At 34.7% G+C, this 24,420-nt stretch overlaps 1 protein-coding gene across 1 annotated transcript in view; it reads right to left on the reverse strand.

Annotated features, from left to right (window-relative positions):
- The window catches only part of LOC148940383 (uncharacterized), a 124,551-nt gene that overhangs the window by 30,326 nt on the left and 69,805 nt on the right, over positions 1 to 24,420 (reverse strand). The gene's annotated exons all lie outside the window — the stretch shown is intronic.

Consider the following 24,420-nt stretch of genomic DNA (forward strand, 5'->3'; position numbering starts at 1 on the left):
GACAGAGCAGCAGATGCTCTGGAGGATTTGTTAGACACAAAAAAACAGATTTTAAATGGTGACACCAAAGACAGGCTGAAAAATGATTATGAGTCGCTCAATATTGATCAAAAGAGAGTTGTTGACAAAATTTTAGACTCAGTTACCAAGCGCAATGGTGCAACATCTTTGAAGTTGATTGTATCTGGATGTGGGGGTATAGGAAAATCTAGGGTTATCAGTGTCGTGAGAAGACTACTTTGCAACAAGTTCAAGAATGAAGATTGTCCCGTTGTAGTTATGGCACCTACTTGTATTGCTGCACATAGCATAAATGGTTTAACAATACATAGTTGTTTAAGTTTAGCTATTGATCAGGAAAACACCACAAAATACACAGCTCTCTCCACTGAAAAACTTCTCACTTTGAGAAAGACACTTAAGGAGACAAGAGTTTTTATTATTGATGAAATTTGTATGGTTTCGTCTCTTCTTTTAACCTACATTCATTTAAGACTATCAAAAATATTGGCAGTTGATTTGCCAATGGGTAATGCTAACTGCGTATTTTTGGGAGATTGTCTTCAATTAAGACCAGTAAGTGGTAATCCTCGTTATATGCCTCTCACACGACTAGAGGTAAAAAACAGGATCGGATCAGTTGGTACTTTCAACCTTTGGCATCTATTTGAGTATGAGTAACTAAGCATAAATGTGAGTCAAAAGATGGATAAGAGTTATGCTAATACACTTGCTGAAATTAGACAGGGGTTTTGCACTGGTGAAAATTTGAATAGTCTATACAAGAGAAAAATTGGGAACTCCTACAGAGCTTCAAATGACGAAATAATAGATCTTTACTCAAAATTGTATGAAGAGGGAAATAGACCTGTCATTCTTATGCCAACCAATGAAAATTGTATGGTAGTTAACGATTTACTTCTTACAAAAAGCTGCTCAGACTACGTTAAACTTTCTGCAGTTGATCGACTCTCTTCAGTTGTTGACGACAAACGAATCGAACAGAAAGCAGCAAACACTGTTTTAAACTTTGGCAACGACAAAAAAAGAACAGCCGGTGCTTTCTTGAGCTTGTTACTTGCAGTAGGTGCACTTGTAATGCTCCAAAGAAATATTTTTGTTGCTAAGGGGCTAGTAAATGGATCAATGGGTACAGTAATAAGCTTCAAGTTGCTACCAAACGGAGAAATAATTGGAGTTCTTGTAAAATTTGATGGACTGGAACTTCCGGTTGAAATTGGCAGAGAAACCGTGCGCTTTGAAGTTTTGAAGCAAGCCTTTTTTACGCGAAGACAGTTTCCTCTTCAACTGGCCTTTGCCATTACAATACACAAGTCCCAAGGACTAAGTTTACAGTGTGCAATTGTTGACGCAGGTAATTGTTGCTTCGGTCCAGGTATGTTGTACGTTGCTCTTTCCCGTGTGACCACTAGTGCAGGTTTACATCTAGTAGAATTTGATAAGACAAAGATTTATTGCGATGTTGATGCTTTAATTGAGTACAACCGTTTGAGACAAATCTATAGAACAGATCTTCCATTGTTTGAGTTCCCAGAAAGGCAACTCAGAGGTACACCAGATGAAGTATGTATAACAAATGAAGTAAACTCTAAAGAACAACAGACTCAAGGAAAAAAAATTTCCATTGTTGGAGGTCCCAGAAAAAGAATGAGAAGCCCTTCAGTTGAAGAACCCTTATTAATAGAAATTTATCCCAAAAATAAGAAAAGGATAACTAGTGTCGGACCGGTGGTGTCAACAAAAGAGAAAAAATTAAATATTAATGCGAAACTGGATCACAAAGATATATTTCGTGTCATTCAACCGGCCCAAGATCGTCAAGAACAACACAAAAATGCTAATAATGCAAATGCACCAGCAAGTGCATATGTTACTCTTGATAATAATAGAAAGGTATCAAGAATTATACATGCTGACTGGAATCAAGCAGAAGATAATATATTTCTCTCTGGATACGCAGGCAGCCAATGCTTTGCCATGGTACTCGCAAATATTGTCCGAGCTGCTATTATACCTCCAAGGCAATGGAATAAAAATATTCTGAACAGAAACATGATTGAATAGGATACTATTTATGCTCTCATGCGTGAAAATAATAATAATAGAAATCCAATAGTTTTTCCGAGTCCTCCTAGTGGCTATCTGGTATTGATAAATTTAGATGTCATCAAGGACAATTTTCTAATGTATGACGCAGAATTGTCCCTAAATTATGACGATAATTGGCTGTGCAGCGGAAGCTTATTGGATTCTATAAATAATGGAGAATTAGGAATTACATTATTGGCTTCTTTAAAAATAATATTTAGAGAACATAATGCTGGAATAATAGTTGCATACTCAAAATCACTGGGTCTTATGCATTATGATGAAAAATACTATTTTACAGATTCTTACTCATGCGGACCCAGAGGAGCACCATTGCAAAAGGATAATGGAAAAGCATGTGTCATAGAATGCGACACGATTGAAGAATTATATCGCATTACTCGAAGAGTCTTCAAAGCCAAAAATGAACAATTTACTATTCATTATATTGACGTTATACAATAAAGAACGACACCTTGCCCATGTTAACTAAAACATAAATAGAGATTATGTAATTTCCAATAGTATCATGGCTGTAGAGATGGCTGAAACCTAGTTACAATAAAAAACGATCATTGGAATAACAAAAATTGCATACCTTTGGAATTAGCTAGCTACTTGATTATTTGAGACTCGTCTCTTAGTATTTAAAAGAAGAAAAAGCCGTAGGCTTTTTCCTGTGTGTTATAATAAAGTTCGAACTTTTCCCTATACTAACTTGCATACGCAACTTCACTATAGTTAAGATTACAGTATTTATATTTTTACATTAAAAGACGAGCACTGAAATAACAAACCATTCCATATATTGGACTTATTATAATAAAGAACGACCTCTTGCCTATACTAAATTTTATACGCCACTTAATTATAGTATAGGTTAGTAATTCCACAGATAGCTTGGCACTGGAATTACGTAAAGGATCGATACTGTAAATGATACATACGGAATCAATGCAGCTCATTATAATTACATAAAGGATCGATGTCAGTCAAGAGGATCTAATGCAGTACTAACTAATAGAAGTTCCATTTAGACTTTAAATAGGTCTGGGTTGCAGCGGTAGCTAGCAACCTAGTAATCCGGGTTGCAGCGGTAGCTAGCAACCTAGTAAGAGACGATCACGTCCAATGTTAAGAAATATAAAACCCATAACTCCCAAAAAAAATTCAGATCAAAACAAAAAGTACACCATTAGATCCGCCTTGTCCGAAACCCCTATATAGTAAACTTTCTGTCCCTTGGCTTGAACAGCAAGGGAAATATATTGGCTTGAAAATCAAGAAAAGTGGCAGCTACTACAACATTCTGCCTAAACGGGATATTTTTTTTTGTATTAAAGAACAATTAAGTTCACTATAAATGTGAATTATGTAAGTTTCATCTATATCGTGTTCGTAGATATAGCTGAAGTTTTTATATATAGGATGGGTACAGTTTAGAATTTTTTGCTTTTATATATAGGATCGGTACAGTTGTAACTTTTGCTTTTCATAGGCAGTGCCATAGCGCTGCCTAAATAAAGAACGATATGGGTACAATGTATTCTTTTTTCTTCTCCATACCCGGGCACTTCGTATCGAAAGAGTTGTCGTAGAAACTTCGAAAAGGGCTCATTCGATTGGAAATGGGAGTGACTAGTCCCCTTTTTAATAGTCGAAAGTGATTGGAGGTCAACTAGCCCCCCCCCCACGGCCATCATCCCCCAAAAGCATCCAATAAAAATTTTGAGATAGCCATTTTGTTCATAAGGTTTTAATATAAGGCGTTGTCGTAGAAATTTCAAAACAAGCTCATTCGATTATAAATTCAAAGGACTAGTTCCCTTTTTAATAGTCGAAATCGATTAGTGGCCAACTCGGCCTCCACCCGCCAATTATTTCCCAAAACACATCCAATAAAATTTTGAGACAGTCATTTTGTTCAGCGTAGTTGTTTTCCAAATAGAAAATATGTTTTTGAGGAGGACACTCCCCCAAGACCCTCGGGGCAAGGGTTGTAAGAATGCCCTGGGGGCACATAAGGTTTTTATACAAGGCGTTGTCGTAGAAACTTCAAAAAAGGCTCATTCGATTGGAATTATAATAAAGAACGACCTCTTGCCTATACTAAAAAAAAAAGTTAAATTGAGTTAATTTGTATTGAATGGTGTGAAAAGAGTAGAAAGAGTGAATGACTTTTGGTTTATGATAAAAGATTGTGTGCCCCTGCTCAAGTCATAATAGTGGCTTAATAAAACGTCATACGTTCTTACCAATTCTACGTTTGTTGATAATGTTATTCAAAAAAAGTGTTGTAAGTGCCAGTGCCAGTAACTAAATTTTATACGTCACTTAATTATAGTATAGGTTAGTAATTTCACAGATAGCTTGGCATTTAAATAAAGGATAAAATGGTGTCATTTATCAAACAGTTCGTGGTAACGAGCTTCATAGTAAAGAACGAACTCAAGCCCAAATCCGGGTTGCAGCGGTAGCTAGCAACCTAGTAAGAGACGATCACGTCCAATGTTGAGAAATATAAAAACCCATAGTTCCTAAAAAAGGAGTCAGATCAAAACAAAACGTACACCATTAGAACCGCCTTGTCCGAAACCCCTGTATAGGAAAATTTCTGTCCCTTGGCTTGAACAGCAAAGGAAATATATTGGCTTGAAAATCAAGAAAAGTGGCAGCTACTACAACATTCTTCCTAAACGGGATATTTTTTTCTTTTTTTCTTTTTTTCTTTGTTTCCAGAGATAGCTTGGCACTGGAACATCGTAGAGGGTTGTTCAATAGCTCATTTGAAAGGAAATTAATTGGGTTAAAAACCTTTTGTAACTAAAATAAATTATTTCTAAAAGAGAATAAATTTTTCCACCAAAAACTGCATTTTCGATGTCTTTTCACACTGCAGTATTTTCAAAGATATTTGATTTTTGTACATAAATCATATTACATTAAAAGACGATCATTAGAATAATAAAAGACCATCGCATACATTGGACTTAGTTACCTACTTGATTGTTTGAGGTTCGTCTCTTACTACTTCAAAGGAGAAAAAGCCAAAGGCTTTTTCCTGTTTGTAATCATATAGCATAGTATGAACCCCAGCTGCAACTGACATTATCATCCGATTATTATCCGGGTTGCAGCGGTAGCTAGCAATCCGGGTTGCAGCGGTAGCTAGCAACCTAGTAAGAGACGATCACCTCCAATGTTAAGAAATATAAAAACCCATAGTTCCTAACAGAGGAGTCAGATCAAAACAAAAAGTACACCATTAGAACCGCCTTGTCCTAAACCCCTGTATAAGAAACTTTCTGTCCTTTGGCTTGAACAACAAGGGAAATATATTGGCATGAAAATCAAGAAAATTGACTTTAACCACGTTATTCTCCCCAAACGGGATATTTTTTTCTTTTTTCTTTTTTTTTTCTTTTTCTTTACCACAGATAGCTTGGCACTAGAACATCGTAGAGGGTTGTTCAATAGCTGATTTTATAGGAAATTAATTGAGCTACAAATATATAGTAACTAGAATAAATTATTTCCAAAAGAGAATAAATTTTTCCATCAAAAACTTCATTTTTGATGTCTTCACACTGCAGTCTTTCAAACATAATCGTATACCAGCGGTAATATTTGAACCCACTCCTCCGAAGAGACTGGTGGCTAACACCAGTGTCTTGGATCACTCGGCCAGGCTGCCTCTCATAAATAAATATATATGTGAATTTGGGTTGCAGCAGTAGCTAGCAACCTAGTAAGAGACGATCAGTCCCATGCTAAGAAATATAACAAAACTCCTAAAAATAGAGTAAGATCAAAACAAAAGTACATCATTAGAACTACCTTGTCTGAAACCCTACTAGATTAATAATGAATGTCGTAGCTTTATATTAGAGCTATGAAGTGAATAGAAAAACACGAAATTATATTGTTGTTTCTGATGACGTCATGAAATAATATCATTGCGCCTTGACGTCAATAAAATCATTACGCCTTGACGTCATAATTACTACTTAAGAACGGCACAGATGTAAATTCTCTCATTCTTGATTAGAATAATGGTTAGATCGAAGCAAGCTATACGCAATTTGAAAAAAACAGTACTACACAAACAACAGAGATAGTATCTTGAAAAGAGAAAACAAAGGTATTCAACCGACCAGGCGCATCGAGAAGTAAAAATTAAGAGAGCAAAACAAAGGTATTCAACCGACCAGGCGTATCGAGAAGTAATAATTGAGAGAGCAAAACAAAGGTATTCAACCTTATAATAAAGAACGACCTCTTGCCTATACTAAATTATATAGGCCACTTAACTATAGTATAGGTTAGTAAATCACTGAAATAACAAACCATTCCATACATTGGACTTAGTTAGCTACTTGATTGTTTGAGTTTCGTCTCTTACTTCTTAAAAGAAGAAAAAGCCGTAGGCTTTTTCCTGTTTTTACAATAAAAGACGATCATTGGAATAACAAACAATTGCATACATTGGAATTAGCTAGCTACTTGATTGCTTGAGACGCGTCTCTTACTATTTCAAAGAAGAAAAAGCCGTAGGCTTTTTCCTGTGTGTAATCAGTTTATTATCATAGACAGCGCTCTAGCACTGCCTGAGTAAAGAACGTTCATCCGGGTTGCAGCGGTAGCTAGCAACCTAGTAAGAGACGATCACCTCCAATGTTAAGAAATATAAAACCCCCCAACTCCTAAAAAAAGAGTCAGATTAAAACAAAAAGTACACCATTAGAACCGCCTTGTCCGAATCCTCTATAAAGGAAACTTACCGCCCTTTGGCTTGAATAACATATAATAAAGAACGACCTTTGGCCTATACTAAATTTTATGCGCCACTTAATTATAAAAGTATAGGTTAGTAATTTCACAGATAGCTCGGCACTGAAACATCGTAGAGAGCTATTCAATGGCTCATTATAATGGAAATTAACGGGGTTAAAAACCTTTTATAACTAAAAAAATATTTTTAAAACAGAATAAATTTTTACACTAGAAACTGTATTTTTGATTTCTTTTGACGCTGCAGTCTTTCCAAAGATATTTGATTTGTGAATCAATCAAACAGTTCGTGGTAAAGCTATACTAAAAGACGATCATCAGAACAATAGAACATTTTATACATTGATTTTACAGTAAAGACCGATCTGTAGCCCGTAGTAACTGAAGATCCGGGTTGCACCGTATTATAATAGAATCCGGGTTGCAGCGGTAGCTAGCAACCTAGTAAGAGACGATCACGTTCAATGTTGAGAAATATAAAAACCCATAGTTCCTTAAAAAAGGAGTCAGATCAAATCCGGGTTGCAGCGGTAGCTAGCAACCTAGTAAGAGACGATCACGTCCAATGTTAAGCTATAATCCGGGTTGCAGCGGTAGCTAGCAACCTAGTAAGAGACGATCACGTACATTAAAGGACGAGCTAGAGCCCATAGTAACTGGAATCCGGATTGCAATAGTAGCTTGCAACATATCCGGGTTGTGGCGGGATACACAAAGGATCGATATGGTATAAAGTAAAGAATGAGTAGAAAACCCCACAAAGAGACTAAAAGATAGTAATAACATAGTAAAAAACAAACTCAAGCCCAAAAGATCTTCCTTTTAATTAAAACTAGTGAAATTATTATAGTAAAGAACAACATCTAGCCCATGCTATCCGAAATATAAATAGGGATTATGTAGTTTTCATCGGTATCATGGCTGTAGAGATGGCTGAAACCTCATAAAGAACGAACCATGGCATATATTAGACTAAGTTAGCTGACTTACTCTCAAGAGTTTGTCTCTTACTATTCCAAATAAGAAAAAGCCATAGGCATTTTCCTGTTTGTTACACTATAATTTCAAACAAGTTTACATTAAAGAACGATCTTCAGTCCATAGTAACGGAAGTGTTATAAGGAACCATTAAATAGATGATGCTTACAGTAATCCGGGTTGCAGCGGTAGCTAGCAACCTAGTAAGAGACGATCACGTCCAATGTTAAGAAATATAAAAACCCATAGTTCCTAACAAAGGAGTCAAATCAAAATAAAAAGTACACCATTAGAACCGCCTTGTCCGAAACCCCTGTATAGGAAACTTTCTGTCCCTTGGCTTGAACAGCAAGGGAAATATATTGGCTTGAAAATCAAGAAAAGTGGCAGCTACTACAACATTCTGCCTAAACGGGATATTTTTTTTCTTTCTTTTTTCTTTTCCACAGATAGCTTGGCACTGGAACATCGTAGAGGGTTGTTCAATAGCTCATTTTAAAGGAAATTAATTGGGTTAAAAACCATTTGTAACTAAAATAAATTATTTCTAAAAGAGAATAAATTTTTCCACCAAAAACTGCATTTTCGATGTCTTTTCACACTGCAGTCTTTCAAAAATAATCGTATACCAGCGGTAAAATTTGAACCCACGCCTCCGAAGAGACTGGTGGCTAACACCAGTGCCTTGGACCACTCGGCCAGGTTGCCTCTCATAAATAACTATATATGTGAATCTAGGTTGCAGCAGTAGCTAGCAATCTAGTAAGAGACGATCAGTCTAATGCTAAGAAATATAACAAAACTCCTAAAAATAGAGTAAAATCAAAACAACAGTAAATCATTAGAATTACCTTGTCTGAAACCCTACTAGATAAATATTGAATGTCGTCATAGTTTTATATTAGAGCTATGACGTGAATAGAAAAACACGAAATTATATTGTTGTTTCTGAAGACGTCATGAAATAATATCATTGCGCTATGACGTCAATAAAATCATTACGCTGTGATTATAATAAAGAACGACCTCTTTCGTATACTAAATTTTATAGGCCACTTAACTAGAGTATAGGCTAGTACAGTTATAATATTTAAGGTCAATATATTAAAATTTTCCACTAAAAAACGTTCATTGGAATAAAAACCCAATACATACATTTGATTTAGTTAGCTACTTGATTGTTTGAGGCTAGTCTCTTACTATTTCAAAGAAGAAAAAGCCATAGGCTTTTTCCTGTTTGTAATCAATTAGAAAGAGTTCTACCTTTAAAATGAGTTACGTAGTTACATTAAAGGACGATCATTTGAATAACAGACCATTGCATACATTAGACTTTGTTTACATTAAAGAACAAACTTCCAGCCCATTGTAGCTAAAATAAGATTATAATTAATGTTAAAGATTAATCATTGTTACAGTAAAGAACGATCTCTGGCCCATAGTAACTGATATAAGGTGGTTTACATTATCCGGGTTGCAGCGGTAGCTAGCAACCTACTAAGAGACGATCACGTCCAATGTTAAGAAATATAAAAACCCATAGTTCCTAACAGAGGAGTCAGATCAAAACAAAAAGTACAGCATTAGAACCGTCTTGTCCGAAACCCCTGTATAGGAAACTTTCTGTCCCTTGGCTTGAACAGCAAGGGAAATATATTGGCTTGAAATTGAAGAAAAGTGGCAGCTATTACAACATTCTGCCTAAACGGGATATTTTTTTCTTTCTTTTTTTCTCTTTTCTTTCTTTTCCAGAGATAGCTTGGCACTGGAACATCGTAATGAGTTGTTCAATGGCTCATTTTAAAGGAAATTAATTTGAGTTAAAAACCTTTTGTAACTAAAATAAATTATTTCTAAAAGAGAATAAATTTTTCCACCAAAAACTGCATTTTCGATGTCTTTTCACACTGCAGTATTTCAAACATTATACCAGCGGTAAGATTTGAGCCCACGCCTCTGAAGAGACTGGTGGCTAACACCAGTGCCTTGGACCACTCGGCCAGGCTGCCTCTCATAAATAATATGTATGTGAATCTGGGTTGCAGCAGTAGCTAGCAACCTAGTAAGAGACGATCAGTCCAATGCTAAGAAATATAACAAAACTCCTGAAAATAGAGTCAGATCAAAACAAAAGTACATCATTAGAACTACCTTGTCTGAAACCCTACTAGATAAATAATGAATGTCGTCATAGTTTTATATTAGAGCTATGACGTGAATAGAAAAACACGATATTATGTTGTGGTTTCTGAAGACGTAATGAAATAATATCATTGCGCCATGACGTCATCATTAAATAAGATCATTACGCCGTGACGTCATAATTAATATATAAGAAGCGTCAGAACTGTAAATGTTCTCATTCATAATTACATAATGGTTTCAATCAAGCAAGCTGCACGCAAGTTAAAAAAACAGTACTGCACAAACAACAGAGATAGTATCTTGAAAAGAGAAAAGCAAAGGTATTCAACCGACCAGGCGTATCGAGAAGTCAAAATTGAGAGAGCAAAACAAAACAGCAAGATGTGTTATCAAAATGATGAAGATTATAGACATGCAAAAATTGAGACAGCCAAACAAAAGTTCAAGGAGAGTTATCACAATGATGAAGATTACCACATCAAATAAAGAAAAACCAAAAGCAAAGGTATTCAACCGTCCAGGTGTATCGAGAAATAAAAATTGAGACAGCCAAACAAAAGATCAAGGAGCGTTATCATAAAGATAAACTTTATAGAGATCCGGGTTGCAGCGGTAGCTAGCAACCTAGTAAGAGACGATCACGTCCAATGTTAAGAAATATAAAAACCCCTAACTCCTAGAAAAATAGTCAGATCAAAACAAAAAGTACACCATTAGAACCGCCTTGTCCGAAACCCGTATAAAGGAAACTTACCACCCTTCGGCTTGAATAACAAAGAAAATATATTGGCTTGAAAATCAAGAAAATTGACTTTAACCACGTTATTCTGCACAAACGGGATATTTTTTTCTTTCTTTTGTTTCCAAAGATAGCTTGGCACTGGAACATCGTAGAGAGTTGTTCAATGGCTCATTTTAAAGGAAATCTCTAGATCTAGCGCCTTTTGCACTTAATTTTTTTTATTAAATATTTTTCACGAAAAACTTAATTTTGTATATACAATATTGATCAATGACGTCATAGTCGTTGGATGTAGTACATAAAGGCTCGATCATTGAATTTAAGTTATCCGGGTTGCAGCGGTAGCTAGCAACCTAGTAAGAGACTTATAATAAAGATCGAACTCTTCCCTATACTAACTTGCATAGGCAACTTCGCTATAGTTAAGATTACAGTATTTATATTATACATCATTATAAATTATAAAAGGTTCAAATGTTCGAAGATTATAGAGTTAAAAATCTTCCCACACCGGGAATCGAACCCGGGCCTGTTAAGTGAAAGTTAACTATCCTAGGCACTAAACCATATGGGACCACAAAGAAGTATGATTTAAGAGCCATATGCATATTATTATTTCACCATACCAATTATAATAAGGCCAAAACAAAATCGTCGACTTGCAACCTTACTTTTGACAAATTAGTTAAATCTTCATCAGACTTAAAAAATGTTTTGCTAGTTTTACGTGAAAGAACGAACCTTAGCCCATAGTAGCAGAAATAAGAATATCTAGGTTGCAGCGGTATTTAGCAACCTATTACACAATCCGGGTTTAAGTGGTAGCTAGCAACCTAGTAAGAAACTTCAAATTAAAAGATGATCATTAGAAGAACAAACAATTGCTTATATTGGACTTAGTTAGCTGCCTGATTCTTTGAGTTTTTATAATAAACAACGACCTCTTGCCTCTACTAAATTTTATAGGCCACTTAACTATAGTGTAGGCTAGTACAGTTATATTTAAGGCCAATATATTAAAATTTTCCATTAAAAGACGACCATTGGAATTAAAACCCATTACATATATTTGATTTAGTTATTATAATAAAGAAAAACGTTCATTGGAATAAAAACCCAATACATACATTTGATTTAGTTAGCTACTTGATTGTTTGAGGCTAGTCTCTTACTATTTCAAAGAAGAAAAAGCCATAGGCTTTTTCCTGTTTGTAATCAATTAGAAAGAGTTCTACCTTTACAATGAGTTACTTAGTCCGGGTTGCAGCGGTAGCTAGCAACCTAGTAAGAGACGATCACGTCCAATGTTAAGAAATATAAAAACCCTTAGTTCCTAACAAAGAAGTCAGATCAAAACAAAAAGTACACCATTAGAACCGCCTTGTTCGAAACCCCTGTATAGGAAACTTTCTGTCCCTTGGCTTGAACAGCAAGGGAAATATATTGGCTTGAAAATCAAGAAAATTGACTTTAACCACGTTATTCTCCCCAAACGGGATATTTTTTTCTTTTTTTCTTTTCCACAGATAGCTTGGCACTGGAACATCGTAGAGGGTTGTTCAATAGCTCATTTTAAAGGAAATTAATTGGGTTAAAAAACTATAGTAACTAAAATAAATTATTTCTAAAAGAGAATAAATTTTTCCACCAAAAACTGCATTTTTGATGTCTTAATAAAGATCGAACTCTTCCCTATACTAACTTGCATACGCAACTTCACTATAGTTAAGATTACAGTATTTATATTATGCATCATTATAAATTATAAAAGGTTCAAATGTTCGAAGATTATAGAGTTAAAAAATTTTCCCATCCCGGGAATCGAACCCGAGCCTGTTAAGTGAAAGTTAACTATCCTAGCCACTAGACCATATTGAACCATAAAGAAGTATGATTTAAGAGCCATATGCGTATTATGATTTCACCATACCAATTATAATAAGGCCAAAACAAAATTGTCGACTTGCAACCTTACTTTTGACACATTAGTTAAATCTTCATCAGGCTTAAAAAATGTTTTGCTAGTTTTAAATTAAAGAACGAACCTTAGTCAATATACAATAAAGAACGACACCTTGCCCATGTTAACTAAAACATAAATAGGGATTATGTAATTTCCAATAGTATCATGGCTGTAGAGATGGCTGAAACCTAGTTACAATAAAAAAAGATCATTGGAATAATTACATTAAAGGACGATCATTTGAATAACAGACCATTGCATACATTAGACTTTGTGTACATTAAAGAACAAACTTCCAGCCCATTGTAGCTAAAATAAGATTATAATTAATGTTAAAGATTAATCCGGGTTGCAGCGGTAGCTAGCAACCTAGTAAGAGACGATCACGTCCAATGTTAAGAAATATAAAAACCCATAGTTCCTAACAAAGGAGTCAGATCAAAACAAAAAGTACACCATTAGAACCGCCTTGTCCGAAACCCCTGTATAGGAAACTTTCTGTCCCTTGGCTTGAACAGCAAGGGAAATATATTGGCTTGAAAATCAAGAAAATTGACTTTAACCACGTTATTCTCCCCAAACGGGATATTGTTTTCTTTTTTTTTCTTTTCCACAGATAGCTTGGCACTGGAACATCGTAGAGGGTTGTTCAATAGCTCATTTTAAAGGAATTTAATTGGGTTAAAAATCTATAGTAACTAAAATAAATTATTTCTAAAAGAGAATAAATTTTTCCACCAAAAACTGCATTTTTGATGTCTTAATAAAGATCGAACTCTTCCCTATACTAACTTGCATGCGCAACTTTACTATAGTTAAGATTACAGTATTTATATTATGCATCATTATAAATTATAAAAGGTTCAAATGTTCGAAGATTATAGAGTTAAAAATTTTCCCACCCTGGGAATCGAACCCGGGCCTGTTAAGTGAAAGTTAACTATCCTAGCCACTAGACCATATTGAACCATAAAGAAGTATGATTTAAGAGCCATATGCGTATTATTATTTCACCATACCAATTATAATAAGGCCAAAACAAAATCGTCGACTTGCAACCTTACTTTTGACACATTAGTTAAATCTTCATCAGGCTTAAAAAATGCTAGCAACCTAGTAAGAGACGATCACGTCGAATGTTAAGAAATATAAAAACCCATAGTTCCTAAAAAAGGAGTCAGATGAAAACAAAAAGTACACCATTTGAACCGCCTTGTCGAAAACCCCTGTATAGGAAAATTTCTGTCCATTGGCTTGAACAGCAAGGGAAATATATTGGCTTGAAAATCAAGAAAAGTGGCAGCTATTACAACATTCTGCCTAAACGGGATATTTTTTTCGGTCTTTTGTTTCCAGAGATAGCTTGGCACTGGAACATCGTAGAGAGTTGTTCAATGGCTCATTTTAAAGGAAATCTCTAGATCTAGTGCCTTTTGCACTTAATTTTTTTTATTAATTATTTTTCACAAAAAACTTAATTTTGTATATACAATATTGATCAATGACGTCATAGTCGTTGGATGTAGTACATAAAGGCTCGATCATCGAATTTAAGCTGAAACTAAGTAAAGGACAGTTATGCCTCCATATATTCACAGTGATGTATAAGATTTCCCATTACATCTGTAAACTGTTCCACAGCTGCCGGTCCATACCTTGGAAGCTTTTCACTAAACATGCAACATTTCTTTTGGATATTACTAAGAAGTTTTGCGAAAGCATTTCTAGCTGACTTTTCAACAAAATCTATTCTTTCAGAGATAATTTTAATCTTTAATTTTGAATATTTTTCGTAATCCCGGTAAAACATTCGTAAAATTTTTCTCAGTTTACAAAGATCAGCCTGTGCGTTCTTTGCAGCTTGTGTAAACTGCAAAAATATCCTTGGTATCCGAGCAACAGTTTGAATATTTCAATACAAGCTGGAAAAATACCTTAAAATGTTAAAATTAGTTTTATTTTTGGTTAGGTTCTAACTACCCGATGTGGGATTGACTATGTATTTTCAGACCAAAAAATTAAATTTTTTAATATATATTTTATTTTTCAGTTTAGAATTGCTAAAGTTATTATGTAAACTGCAAAAATATTTATGATATCTTAGCAATAATTTTAATCTTTTCATTCAAACTAACAAAATACCTGAAACTTTAAAAATTAGTTTTATTTTTTGTTAGATTATGGATACCTGATACGAGTTATAAGAAGTGTTAATTAGATGAAAATATTATTTCTTGTTTTGTAATAAGATGCCTTCTAAGCGAGTTATTATACGTAATTTAAAAAAACAGTACTATACAAAAAACAGAGACAACATCTTGGAAAGAAAAAAGCAAAGGTATTCAACTGACAAGGCATATCGAAAAGTAATAATTGAGAGAGCAAAACAAAACAGCACGATGTGTTATCACAATGATGAAGATTATAGACATGCAAAAATTGAGACAGCCAAACAAATTACAGTAAAGAACGATCTCTCTCCCATACTAACTGATATACGGTGGTTCCAGGTGTAGTCCGGGTTGCAGCGGTATTACATAAAGGACGAATATAGCTCATCATAAATGGTGTTTTTCAATTATCCGGATTGCAGTGGTAGCCAGCAACCTATTCCGGGTTGCAGCGGTAGCTAGCAACCTAGTAAGAGACAATCACGTCCAATGTTACGAAATATAAAAACTCATAGTTCCTAAAAAAGGAGTCAGATCAAAACAAAAAGTAAACCATTAGAACCGCCTTGTTCGAAACCCCTGTATAGAATACTTTCAGTCCCTTGGCTTGAACAGCAAGGGAAATATATTGGCTTGAAAATCAAGAAAATTACATTAAAATACGATCATTCGAATAACATACCACTGCATACATTGGACTTAGATAGCTACTTGATTGCTTTAGGCTCGTCTCTTACTATTTCAAAGAAGAAAAAGCGTAGGCTTTTTCCTGTTTGTAATGATATAGCATAATAGATTAAATAACGAACTTTGTTCCATAGTAACTATCCCGGTTGCAGTGGTAGCTAGCAACCTAGTAAGAGACGATCACGTCCAATGTTAAGAAATATAAAAACCCATAGTTCCTAAAAAAAGGAGTCAGATCAAAACAAAAAGTACACCATTAGAACCGCCTTGTCCGAAACCCCTGTATAGGAAACTTTCTGTCCCTTGGCTTGAACAGTAAGGGAAATATATTGGCTTGAAAATCAAGAAAAGTGGCAGCTATTACAACATTCTGCCTAAACAGGATATTTTTTCTCTTTTCTTTTGTATCCAGAGATAACTTGGCACTGGAACATCGTAGAGGGTTGTTCAATAGCTCATTTTAAAGGAAATTAATTGGGTTAAAAATCTATAGTAAATAAAATAAATTATTTCTAAAAGAGAATAAATTTTTCCACCAAAAACTGCATTTTCGATGTCTTTTCACACTGCAGTCTTTCAAACATAATCGTATACCAGCGGTAAGATTTGAACCAACGCCTCCGAAGAGACTGGTGGCTAACTCCAGTGCCTTGGACCTCTCGGCCAGGCTACCTCTCATAATTAAACATATATGTGAATTTGGGTTGCAGCAGTACCTAGCAACCTAGTAAGAGACGATCAGTCCAATGCTAAGAAATATAAAAACCCAAAACTCCTAAAAATAGAGTCAGATCAAAACAATCCGGGTTGCAGCGGTAGCTAGCAACCTAGTAAGAGACGATCACGTCCAATGTTAAGAAATATAAAAACCCATAGCTCCTAACAGAGGAGTCAGATCAAAACAAAAAGTACACCATTAGAAGCGCCTTGTCCGAAACCTCTATAAAGGAAACTTACCGCCCTTTGGCTTGAGTAACAAAGAAAATATATTGGCTTGAAAATCAAGCAAATTGACTTTTACCACGTTATTCTCCACAAACGGGATATTTTTTTCTCTTTTCTTTTGTATCCAGAGATAGCTTGGCACTGGAACATCGTAGAGGGTTGTTCAATAGCTCATTTTAAAGGAAATTAATTGGGTTAAAAACCTTTTGTAACTAAAATAAATTATTTCTAAAAGAGAATAAATTTTTCCACCAAAAACTGCATTTTCGATGTCTTTTCACACTGCAGTCTTTCAAACATAATCGTATACCAGCGGTAAGATTTGAAGCCACGCCTCCGAAGAGACTAGTGGCTAACACCAGTGCCTTGGACCACTCGGTCAGGTTTTATAATTAAGTTGTAATAAAGATCGAACTCTTCCCTATACTAACTTGCATAGGCAACTTCACTATAGTTAAGATTACAGTATTTATATTATACATCATTATAAATTATAAAAGGTTCAAATGTTCGAAGATTAAAGAGTTAAAAATTTTCCCACACCGGGAATCGAACCCGGGCCTGTTAAGTGAAAGTTAACTATCCTAGGCACTAAACCATATGGGACCACAAAGAAGTATGATTTAAGAGCCATATGCATATTATTATTTCACCATACCAATTATAATAAGGCCAAAACAAAATCGTCGACTTGCAACCCTACTTTTGACAAATTAGTTAAATCTTCATCAGACTTAAAAAATGTTTTGCTAGTTTTACATGAAAGAACGAACCTTAGCCCATAATAGCAGAAATAAGAATATCTAGGTTGCAGCGGTAGTTAGCAACCTATTACACAATCCGGGTTTAAGTGGTAGCTAGCAACCTAGTAAGAAACTTCAAATTAAAAGATGATCATTAGAAGAACAAACAATTGCTTATATTGGACTTAGTTAGCTGCCTTATTCTTTGAGTTTTTGTAATAATATACAATAAAGAACGACACCTTGCCCATGTTAACTAAAACATAAATAGGGATTATGTAATTTCCAATAGTATCATGGCTGTAGAGATGGCTGAAACCTAGTTACAATAAAAAAAGATCATTGGAATAACAAAAATTGAATACCTTTGGAATTAGCTAGCTACTTGATTATTTGAGACTCGTCTCTTACTATTTAAAAGAAGAAAAATCCGTAGGCTTTGTCCTGTGTGTAATCAGTTTATTATCATAGGCAGCGCGCTAGCACTGCCTGAGTAAAGAACGATGTGGGCACAATGTGTTTTTTTTCCGGGTTGCAGCGATAGCTAGCAACCTAGTAAGAGACGATCACGTCCAATGTTAAGAAATATAAAAACCCATAGTTCCTAACAAAGGAGTCAGATCAAAACAAAAAGTACACCATTAGAACCGCCTTGTCCGAAACCCCTGTATAGGAAACTTTCTGTCCCTTGGCTTGAACAGCAAGGGAAATATATTGGCTTGAAAATCAAGAAAATTGACTTTAACCACGTTATTCTCCCCAAACGGGATATTTTTTTCTCTTTTCTTTTTTTTTCTTTTCCACAGATAGCTTGGCACTGGAACATCGTAGAGGGTTGTTCAATAGCTCATTTTAAAGGAAATTAATTGGGTTAAAAATCTATAGTAACTAAAATAAATTATTTCTAAAAGAGAATAAATTTTTCCACCAAAAACTGCATTTTCGATGTCTTTTCACACTGCAGTCTTTCAAACATAATCGTATACCAGCGGTAATCCGGGTTGCAGTGGTAGCTAGCAACCTAGTAAGAGACGATTACCTCCAATGTTAAGAAATATAAAAACCCATAGTTCTTAAAAAAAGAGTCAGATCAAAACAAAAAGTACACCATTAGAACCGCCTTGTCCGAAACCCCTGTATTGGAAACTTTCTGTCCCTTGGCTTGAACAGCAAGGGAAATATATTGGCTTGAAAATCAAGAAAATTGACTTTAACCACGTTATTCTCCCCAAACGGGATATTTTTTTCTTTTTTTTTCTTTTCCACAGATAGCTTGGCACTGGAACATCGTAGAGGGTTGTTCAATAGCTCATTTTAAAGGAAATTAATTGGGTTAAAAATCTATAGTAACTAAAATAAATTATTTCTAAAAGAGAATAAATTTTTCCACCAAAAATTCCATTTTTGATGTCTTAATAAAGATCGAACTCTTCCCTATACTAACTTGCATACGCAACTTCACTATAGTTAAGATTACAGTATTTATATTATGCATCATTATAAATTATAAAAGGTTCAAATGTTCGAAGATTATAGAGTTAAACATTTTCCCACCCCGGGAATCGAACCCGAGCCTGTTTAGTGAAAGTTAACTATCCTAGCCACTAGACCATATCGAACCATAAAGAAGTATGATTTAAGAGCCATATGCGTATGATTATTTCACCATACCAATTATAATAAGGCCAAAAAAAAATCGTCGACTTGCAACCTTACTTTTGACACATTAGTTAAATCTAAATCAGGCTTAAAAAATGTTTTGCTAGTTTTACATGAAAGAACGAACCTTAGTCCATATACAATAAAGAACGACACCTTGCCCATGTTAACTAAAACATAAATAGGGATTATGTAATTTCCAATAGTATCATGGCTGTAGAGATGGCTGAAACCTAGTTACAATAAAAAAAGATCATTGGAATAACAAAAATCGAATACCTTTGGAATTAGCTAGCTACTTGATTATTTGAGACTCGTCTCTTACTATTTAAAAGAAGAAAAAGCCGTAGGCTTTTTCCTGTGTGTAATCAGTTTATTATCATAGGCAGCGCGCTAGCACTGCCTGAGTAAAGAACGATGTGGGCACAATGTGTTTTTTTTTTCCGGGTTGCAGCGATAGCTAGCAACCTAGTAAGAGACGATCACGTCCAATGTTAAGAAATATAAAAACCCATAGTTCCTAACAAAATGATCTCTCTCCCATACTAACTGATATACGGTGGTTCCAGGTGTAGTCCGGGTTGCAGCGGTATTACATAAAGGACGAATATAGCTCATCATAAATGGTGTTTGTCAATTATCTGGGTTGCAGCGATAGCTAGCAACCTAGTCTGGGTTGCAGCGGTAGCTAGCAACCTAGTAAGAGACGATCACGTCGAATGTTAAGAAATATAAAAACCCATAGTTCCTAAAAAAGGAGTCAGATCAAAACAAAAACTACACCATTTGAACCGCCTTGTCCAAAACCCCTGTATAGGAAAATTTCTGCCCATTGGCTTGAACAGCAAGGGAAATATATTGGCTTGAAAATCAAGAAAAGTGGCAGCTATTACAACATTCTGCCTAAACGGGATATTTTTTTCTTTCTTTTGTTTCCAGAGATAGCTTGGCACTGGAACATCGTAGAGAGTTGTTCAATGGCTCATTTTAAAGGAAATCTCTAGATCTAGTGCCTTTTGCACTTAATTTTTTTATTAATTATTTTTCACAAAAAACTTAATTTTGTATATACAATATTGATCAATGGCGTCATAGTCGTTGGATGTAGTACATAAAGGCTCGATCATCGAATTTAAGCTGAAACTAAGTAAAGGACAATTATGCCTCCATATATTCACAGTGATGTATAAGATTTCCCATTACATCTGTAAACTGTTCCACAGTTGCCGGTCCATACCTTGGAAGCTTTTCACTAAACATGCAACATTTCTTTTGGATATTACTATGAAGTTTTGCGAAAGCATCTCTAGCTGACTTCAACAAAATCTATTCTTTCAGAGATAATTTTAATCTTTAATTTTGAATATTTTTCGTAATCCCGGTAAAACATTCGTAAAATTTTTCTCAGTTTACAAAGATCAGCCTGTGCGTTCTTTGCAGCTTGTGTAAACTGCAAAAATATCCATGGTATCCGAGCAATAGTTTGAATATTTCAATACAAGCTGGAAAAATACCTTAAAATGTTAAAATTAGTTTTATTTTTGGTTAGGTTCTAACTACCCGATGTGGGATTGACTATGTTTTTTCAGACCAAAAAATTACATTTTTTAATATATATTTTATTTTTCAGTTTAGAATCGCTAAAGTTATTATGTAAACTGCAAAAATATTTATGATATCTTAGCAATAATTTTAATCTTTTCATTCAAACTAACAAAATACCTGAAACTTTAAAAATTAGTTTTATTTTTTGTTAGATTATGGATACCTGATACGAGTTATAAGAAGTGTTAATTAGATGAAAATATTATTTCTTGTTTTGTAATAAGATGCCTTCTAAGCGAGTTATTATACGTAATTTAAAAAAACAGTACTATACAAAAAACAGAGACAACATCTTGGAAAGAAAAAAGCAAAGGTATTCAACTGACCAGGCGTATCGAGAAGTAATAATTGAGAGAGCAAAACAAAACAGCACGATGTGTTATCACAATGATGAAGATTATAGACATGCAAAAATTGAGACAGCCAAACAAATTACAGTAAAGAACGATCTCTCTCCCATACTAACTGATATACGGTGGTTCCAGGTGTAGTCCGGGTTGCAGCGGTATTACATAAAGGACGAATATAGCTCATCATAAATGGTGTTTTTCAATTATCCGGGTTGCAGTGATAGCTAGCAACCTAGTCTGGGTTGCAGCGGTAGCTAGCAACCTAGTAAGAGACGATCACGTCCAATGTTACGAAATATAAAAACTCATATTTCCTAAAAAAGGAGTCAGATCAAAACAAAAAGTACACCATTAGAACCGCCTTGTCCGAAACCCCTGTATAAAATACTTTCAGTCCCTTGGCTTGAACAGCACGGGAAATATATTGGCTTGAAAATCAAGAAAATTACATTAAAATACGATCATTCGAATAACATACCACTGCATACATTGGACTTAGATAGCTACTTGATTGCTTTAGGATCGTCTCTTACTATTTCAAAGAAGAAAAAGCGTAGGCTTTTTCCTGTTTGTAATGATATAGCATAATAGATTAAATAACGAACTTTGTTCCATAGTAACTATCCCGGTTGCAGTGGTAGCTAGCAACCTAGTAAGAGACGATCACGTCAAATGTTAAGAAATATAAAAACCCATAGTTCCTAAAAAAGGAGTCAGATCAAAACAAAAAGGACACCATTAGAACCGCCTTGTCCGAAACCCCTGTATAGAAAACTCTGTCCCTTGGCTTGAACAGTAAGGGAAATATATTGGCTTGAAAATCAAGAAAAGTGGCAGCTACTACAACATTCTGCCTAAACGGGATATTTTTTCTCTTTTCTTTTGTATCCAGAGATAACTTGGCACTGGAACATCGTAGAGGGTTGTTCAATAGCTCATTTTAAAGGAAATTAATTGGGTTAAAAATCTATAGTAAATAAAATAAATTATTTCTAAAAGAGAATAAATTTTTCCACCAAAAACTGCATTTTCGATCTTTTCACACTGCAGTCTTTCAAACATAATCGTATACCAGCGGTAAGATTTGAACCCACGCCTCCGAAGAGACTGGTGGCTAACTCCAGTGCCTTGGACCTCTCGGCCAGGCTACCTCTCATAATTAAATATATATGTGAATTTGGGTTGCAGCAGTACCTAGCAACCTAGTAAGAGACGATCAGTCCAATGCTAAGAAATATAAAAACCCAAAACTCCTAAAAATAGAGTCAGATCAAAACAATTATAATAAAGATCGAACTCTTCCCTATACTAACTTGCATAGGCAACTTCACTATAGTTAAGATTACAGTATTTATATTATACATCATTATAAATTATAAAAGGTTCAAATGTTCGAAGATTATAGAGTTAAAAATTTTCCCACACCGGGAATCGAACCCGGGCCTGTTAAGTGTAAGTTAACTATCCTAGTCACTAAACCATATGGGACCACAAAGAAGCATGATTTAAGAGCCATATGCATATTATTACTTCACCATACCAATTATAATAAGGCCAAAACAAAATCGTCGACTTGCAACCTTACTTTTGACAAATTAGTTAAATCTTCATCAGACTTAAAAAATGTTTTGCTAGTTTTACATGAAAGAACGAACCTTAGCCCATAGTAGCAGAAATAAGAATATCTAGGTTGCAGCGGTATAATAATAAAGATCGAACTCTTCCCTATACTAACTTGCATAGGCAACTTCACTATAGTTAAGATTACAGTATTTATATTATGACAATGCAAAAGGTATGAGAAAAAATGTACAATAAAGAACGACACCTAGCCCATGTTAACTGTAACATAAATAGGGATTATGTAATTTCCATCAGTATCCGGGTTGCAGCGGTAGCTAGCAACCTAGTAAGAGACGATCACGCCCCATAGTAAAAACTAAAGTAATTTATCTGGGTAGCAGCGGTAGCTAGCAACCTAGTAAGAGACGGTCCAATGTTAAGAAATATAAAAACCCATAACTCCTAAAAAAAGAATCACATCAAAACAAAAAGGACACTATTAGAACCACCTTGTCCAAAACCCCTGTAAAGGAAACTTTCTGTCCCTTGGTTTGAACAGCAAGGGAAATAAATTGGCTTGAAAATGAAGAAAATTGGCAGCTACTACAACATTCTACCTAAACGGCATATTTTTTAGTTTTTGTTTTTTCTTCTTTCTTTTCCACAGTTAGCTTGGCACTGAAACATCGTAAAGAGTTGTTCAATAGCTCATTTTAAAGGAAATTAATTGGATAAAGTTATTTTGTAACTAAAATAAATTATTTCTAAAAGAGAATAAATTTTTCCACTAAAAAATGCATTTTTGATGTCTTTTCATACTGCAGTCTTTTCAAAGATATTTGATTTTTGTACATATATCAAAATCGTATATCAGCGGTAAGATTTCAACCCACGCCTCTGAAGTGTACTCTTTGGTGTACTTATTGTTTTGATCTGACTCTTTTTTCAGGGGTTATGGGTTACTTTAGTATTTCCTATGGGGCGTGATCATCTCTTACTAGATTGCTAGCTACCGCTGCAACCCGGATAATGAACCACATCGATCCTTTATGTAATAAACTAACAAAAAATAAAACTAATTTTTAAATTTTCAGGTATTTTATTAGTCTGAATGAAAAGATTATCCAGGTTATTCGAAATCCGCCTTATTCGAAACCCCTGTATAGTAAAATTTCTGTCCCTTGGCTTGAACAGCAAGGGAAATATATTGGCTTGAAAATCAAGAAAAGTGGCAGCTACTACAACATTCTGCCTAAACGGGATATTTTTTATTGATTTTCTTTGTTTCCAGAGATAGCTTGGCACTGGAACATCGAAGATAGTTGTCCAACGGCTCATTTTAAAGGAAATTAATTGGGTTAAAAATCTATAGTAACTAAAATAAATTATTTCTAAAAGAGAATAAATTTTTCAACCAAAAACTGCATTTTTGATTTCTTTTCACACTGCAGTCTTTCAAACATAATACCAGCGGTTATATTTGAACCCACGCCTCCAAAGAGACTGGTGGCTAAGACCAGTGCCTTGTACCACTCGGCCAGGCTGCCTCTCATAAATAAATATATATATGTGAATTTGGGTTGCAGCAGTATATAATAAAGAAGGAACTCTTACCTATACTAGCTTGTATAGGCAACTTAACTATAGTACAGGCTTGTACAGTTATATTTAGAGTCAATTTATTAAAACTTCCCAACAAATGGGAATCCAACCCCTTTCACCCATATGACAAGCAGGTATGCTTCCCATTGTACCATCAGAGACTTATGAAAAATAAGGTACATATAAGAAATGATAAGAAACTTGTTAATACACTAAATAATTATATAAGAAATCGTTCTGGTTAATTATAAATGGGGATTATGCAAGTTTCATCGGTATAGTGTTACAATAAAGAACGAACTCTTGCCTACATATAAGTCCATCCGTCACCAAGGACTTGAATGTTTGATGGAGCAGCAGTCTTACA

The sequence above is a fragment of the Artemia sp. Qi Xiang Cuo genome, chromosome 20 (genome assembly GCF_049724085.1).
Source record: "Artemia sp. Qi Xiang Cuo chromosome 20, ASM4972408v1, whole genome shotgun sequence".
Classification (NCBI taxonomy): Eukaryota; Metazoa; Arthropoda; class Branchiopoda; order Anostraca; family Artemiidae; genus Artemia; species Artemia sp. Qi Xiang Cuo.